General features: G+C 45.0%; 1 protein-coding gene across 1 annotated transcript in view; it reads left to right on the forward strand.

Moving 5' to 3' along the window:
- The window catches only part of LOC123986476 (tumor necrosis factor alpha-induced protein 2-like), a 71,793-nt gene that overhangs the window by 2,963 nt on the left and 63,033 nt on the right, over positions 1 to 5,797 (forward strand). The window lies entirely within an intron of this gene.

Consider the following 5,797-nt stretch of genomic DNA (forward strand, 5'->3'; position numbering starts at 1 on the left):
AAGCTTCATTTAATGTACAGTAGCTTGTAGCTTAGCTCACTACATTTTCCAAGCAGCTCGATCAACACTGGCAAATATAGAAGAAATAAATGTGCATTGCCAAAAAAGAGAAACTTAAGCTCACACATCCTGCAGCGGCTCTTCCTCGCCCTCAGGTTGGTCCCCCGTATGTTAACCTGCAGGTGAAGACTTGGTTTAAGGTCAAGATTGATCTCCAGGGAATGAATGGAAGTCGACGCAAAGTCCTCCTAAGTGATGGAAACGGGGGGGTGTCAGCGCGTCCTTGTGTGTTTCCTGCGATGACGGAGCGGCTGCTCGCTTTGGCTCCGAGGTTCAGCTTCGAGATCACATTTATTCTTTACAACGTTCACATCATAAATCAGAATTTATATTCAGAGCAGACAAAATGATTCCTGTCCTGGACCGTCCGGTGTCTCCAGCTGTACTCCGGTTGAATGCCAAGAATTCGGATCTCAGTGTTTTACGGGAATGCTAAAAGTAGTCTGAGTAAGGAGGCGGTCAGGAACCGGACAGGAGACCGGTGTTGGTTTCCCATGTGAAATGAAAAGTCAACATTGATTCTTTTTAATTAAGCCATGTAACTAACGTCATCTTTTCCTAAACCTAACCAGGGTGTGAATCATACACTGACAACCGGGGCGGGGGTCAACTATTTGTTTCAGGTCCAAAAGAAAACCCAGTACAGCGCAGACGGGCTTCAGTAAACTAAAATCTGACAAAGCTTAGAATATCCCTGCTTATTTAACTAATGTGCGTCTGTAGATGCTGATAAATCAGATTCATTACACCAGTTGATGGGGCCCCGAACCGCACGACAACTTCAGAGGTCACCAAGTATTCTACAGCAAAACTGTCAGCGGGTCAGACCCACAACAGCAGACCATCAGGACCGCTCAGAACAGACCCACACAGTGCTGAACCAGAACCGAAGACGGGCTGCATTATCATCTCTAATTCTTATCATTTCAAGAGGTTCAGTGTTTGATGCTGACTGAATGAAACATCAGTAAAGCAGCTGTCACACACTGCTGGGGAATCTTTGGGTCTCTGTAAATGATATCAAACAGAGTCCTGTCTGGACTTGCTCTGTAGAAAAAGTGCAGCGAGAAGCCTTTTGTTATGAATTGGCGCTACATAAATAAAAGTGAACACATTTAAAGTAACAAACCTGGACTTTAACATTTATCTGGGCAGGAAAAACCTCCTGAATCCCAGAGTGGAAAAAAACATCATGCTTATTGTAGAAAGACTCACAGAATACTTGAAATAATAAACTCTGTCTCGATGTCAAAATGTGGATCTGCAGTAGCTAATCCTCAGTTCACTGCTCCTGCCTGAGCACCGGTGTTGGCTAACAGTTACAGAAAATATGAACTGACAGGGTGGGCTATCAGCTAACATCAGGTGGCTCATTTAAAGTAAAATAAATGCTAATTATGAACCTCTGAAGGTGGGAACTTTAGTGTATTAAAGCAGCTAGACAGCTCAGTGCTGACATTAACCTGCAGCGTCTGGACTGGAGCAGCTGCCAGCAGACAAGATGTTCAGCTAACGTCCAGGTTAGGAAATGGTACGGTCCATTTTAGGGGTGTCAGGGAAACCCTGGAGCGTCATTTTGTGACGTAAATGCAGGTATATGATATTTAACAGAATAGAGTAAGGAGGTGGATGGAGGGCCAGAACCCCGACTTTGAACCAGGACACCGGGGTTTGTGTCCCGTATGAAACAAAAAGTCAACATTAATTCTTTTTATCGAAGTTGGGCAAGTTACGTAAATTGTGTAAATTACACAAGTGACGTGTTAACTGACGTACGTAGTTATTTTAACACAAACCAGGATCTTTTCCTAAAACTAACCAAACTGCAACATTTCACGACTTTAATAACGCGCCGTTTCAAAATTGCGATGTTTTGAAACGCTATCATTTTATTTTGAAAGTCTAACCGGACGTTTCATATTTGTTGTTGCTAAGCGTTGCTAACTTGACTGCGGAGCCCTAAACGTCTAAAAGCGACGCTAAAGGGCCTTGACCAAGCGTCAGTATGTGACGAGTCGGGAGTGGATTTATACATCTGTGTTGAATCTACGACTGGCGCGCACCTCCCCAAAAATGTAAGCACACATCGCGGCGACTGCAAGAACTGTGTTTGGTCGGCTTGGTAGCGTCACATTTCCTTCACGCCGGCAGGAAATGCTCCGTGCTTTGATGTCAATTTTACTAGCGAAATCAGCCGCTGTGCGCCCACAGTGTATGAGCATCAAAACCCGCAAAATGACCCGTTTCACCATCAGAGTTTGATCCATTCAGGCGATAACGTTTGAAAAGTCTGGAAGAGCCACAGGATTATTATTTTACCCCCATTGAAGTTAGTTTAGGGCTAAACAGGAAGTCTCGGCTGGCGGAGGTCAACACAGCGGGCGCTTGGCGGTGTCTTTTGCAGAAAGTATAAACGCTCGACCTGATGCAGACGAATAAATCAGGCTTGAAGTGGTTTTGTTTTGATCAAGCTACCCTGCTTGTCATGACCCACCCTACTCTGCTTCTGATTGGCTAGTAGTCCTTACCTACTGCTCATGTGCAGCAAAGATCGAATAGAAGTGAGATGCTTCACTCGGCAGCTAAAACGCAGCGTTCGACACACAGGGTGAAAAGAGGAGCTGCAGCAATGTGCAGTCTGACAGAAATATGGTGTCTTTTGAAAATTAAACCATGTAAACCTGTTCTGGTACAACCACAAAATAAAACTATGAACCTGAAAATGAGCAGAATATGACCTCTAACGATTTCTCTTTTCCTGCACATTCACAGTTTTGTGTTTCGTTTCTGACTCTGAGCCGCCTGCATGTGAAACCAGCGACGGCAGCAAAATAAAAGCCTCACTCAGACTTCTGAGCGAGTCGACTTCTCTTTCTCTGACCCACTGACCCCACGAAACCACAAACACCCTATTTTACTGCGCGCTGACTCAGCTATATGCAACTTTCTCCCAACACTTTCACAACTCAAACGTTCCCAATAAAGAAATTGTTGAAACTATTCTTTTTTAAGGTTTGTAAGTAAAGAGATGCAGCAAACCTCAGCAGAGAGCAGAGAAACTGGATGAACCCAAGATAAACATTTTGCTGTGATTTAGCTGCAATAAACAAATCAAAGTGATGCTGATTTGTTAAACATATTAAGTCCTGCTTTGTCAGGTCTGTCAGCAGGATGACAAGCAAACAACTTTTAAAATGTTCATTTTCTGAATGGAGTTTGGCTCGATCAGGGCTACGCTAACTTATTTCACAGTAAAGGACACTGTTAGCTGGAATCAAGTAACAGACGTGTATTTTCTTTTCTAAGCTTTAACGTCCTCGTTGACTTTTCTCCTGTTGAGTTCAGTCTGTTTAAACATGCGAATTTCTCTCAGGGGACAATAAAGTTGATCTTATCTTACATATGGACGCATGCTGAAGACCAGGGATGGAAATTAACACCCGCCAAATGTGGGTGGATTTTCAGTTTGCCGACCAAATGTTGGAAGGCTACCAGCCACGTTGGCGGGTAAATATATTCAGCATGTAATTTTCATGTGATGGTAATTAGCAGCAGACCGGCGTTCTTGTTGGTTGTGTGTCGCACTTAAATTGGTCCCTGATGTAACCAGGTATTTAGTATCATGTAACACGCGGATTAGAGGCGTTCATTGGTTGTTGTTTATGTTCTTTTCATGTTACTTGTGTTTGATTGGCGTAGATTTGTAGGCGACAGGAATCGGAAGTGCGGCCGCTTTTATGTCGCAATCGCTTCTTCATACTGAACAAACGTTTGCAGCTTTATCCCGCAACCATGTGTGCTTTCACATAGCGGTCCGGCTTTACAGGAAGCAGCGGCGTGTCGGGCCGTGGCTTTTCAGAAACAGGTCATTCCGTCTTTCTGTCTCGAGTCTGTCACCAACTTTCCTGCTCAGAGGCGGATAAAATCTGCTCCGTACCTTTCATAAAGCGCAGCGAGACGGCATGTTGGCGCAATAAGGCAGCGAGAAAGTTGCCAGTGTTTGGAGCTAATTACAAAATTAGTTGTACTTGGAGTGTTTTTAGCTTTTAGCTGGTAGTTGGTCGGTCCGGTCAGTGTCTGACACGCTGTCAGATCTGTCCTCCCCAGAGATCAAGAATGATCTATAGGCTGTATAAAAAATGTTGAACTGTGGAACCAGGACTTTGTCAGAACCAGGAGGCCAGAACAAGGGGAATGTAGAAAGTGAGCAGTCTGACGAGGAGGTTTAAGTTGAATGATTCCTTACTCAGTCTTACCGTCAAAACCCGACGCTACAGGGGTTCCTCCACCGCGTTACACACTGACGCCGATGGGTCACATGTGACGAGTCGGGGAGGGAGAACGGGCTGGCTGGCGTGTGCGCTCTTCAGATTCAAATATTAAACATCGGTTCGTTCTGTCTGTTAAGATCTGAAAACCCTGGAGTGTTTAGGCGTGTCAACGTTCACCTTCATCAGCCTGAAATGAGAGATTTACAACATGTTGGTCTTTCTGTTGGTCGGTCAGGGTCACCAACCACCAAAGGGTCACTGCAGAACTCCCTCATGGAGCAGCGTCCTGATCTGGGATCAGAGAAGGAGGGAAGGTGAGACCTCTACATGTCCTCTGTGATTTAATGGACCTGATGACCTCTGTGAGTCGTACAGGCAGCCATGTTGGTCTCTCACTTAACAGCCAGTTAAATGAAGGTGCTGAAGTCAGGTGAGCTGGGGGGGGGGGGACGCTCATAAAACTGGTTTCCAGCAGCGAACTGTTTTAGATGAAGTCGTCCTGCTGATGCTGACCTCAGATCAGAAAACACTTTGTCTGGTTCAGATGGAAGTAAATGGCCGTCAGTGACTCAGAGTGGCGGGGTTAGTGTGTGCGTGGTCATTGTGTTTGCTCTTGTGTGTGTGTTGATCAGCTGACCGATGACTCTCGGCTGCAGGAATCCACACACACGTTTAATAACGTCCCCGCTGAATGAAAAGTGACAGATTCTTCTCTGCGTGGGGAAATGAAACAGAACAAGTTTGACATTGAAAATTAAAAAGAGAGGGTGTGACTTTAACCAGACCTGGACCCAGAGGGGACCCTGTGTTGGTACAAGGCCATAAAGCACTCTCGGGTGTCCACTTAAACAACATAATGGAGTCAGAGGAGGACCGTGCAGGTCTTTAATCAAACCTGCTGAAACGGTTTAAATAAAAAACAAAGTTTGAGTCATTCGTTTATTTTTTTTCTTACATTTAAAAGCTTCCTGAACCTGTAGCAGGTTTGGCAGCGTGGCTCCTCTGGCTTCTTCATCCATCTTGTCCATTGGTGCATCATTCAAAATAACTTTATTGTTATTCAGACTATACAAGGACAAGTGAGCAAAAGAACGAACGTTACATCCAGCTAACAAAGGGATTGAGAAATCAGAATTAATCATTCAGCCGATGCTTTTACCCAAAGCGACCTACAACTGTTATATACGGACGTCACAGGCCTCTGGAGTTACTTACTTTTGACTTTTCCCCTCTCCTTTATTGAGTTTATACCTTTTCTGTGCGTGTAACAAGTTTGCAGAGTGAAAAAGCCCAAAGTGAGTTCCCATCTCCCACAGAAAACTCTGCTCTGAACTGAAAACAGCTTGTTTGTAGTCCAGCCGCTTCCCTTTCATCCCTGTGACGTCACAGGGATGAAACGGTCCTCATATAACGCTCCCCGGGCGCCGACTCCGACACGCCCTCAGAAACAGCGAGCTGCAGCACAC

Source organism: Micropterus dolomieu, linkage group LG17 (assembly GCF_021292245.1).
Source record: "Micropterus dolomieu isolate WLL.071019.BEF.003 ecotype Adirondacks linkage group LG17, ASM2129224v1, whole genome shotgun sequence".
NCBI classification, from domain to species: Eukaryota; Metazoa; Chordata; class Actinopteri; order Centrarchiformes; family Centrarchidae; genus Micropterus; species Micropterus dolomieu.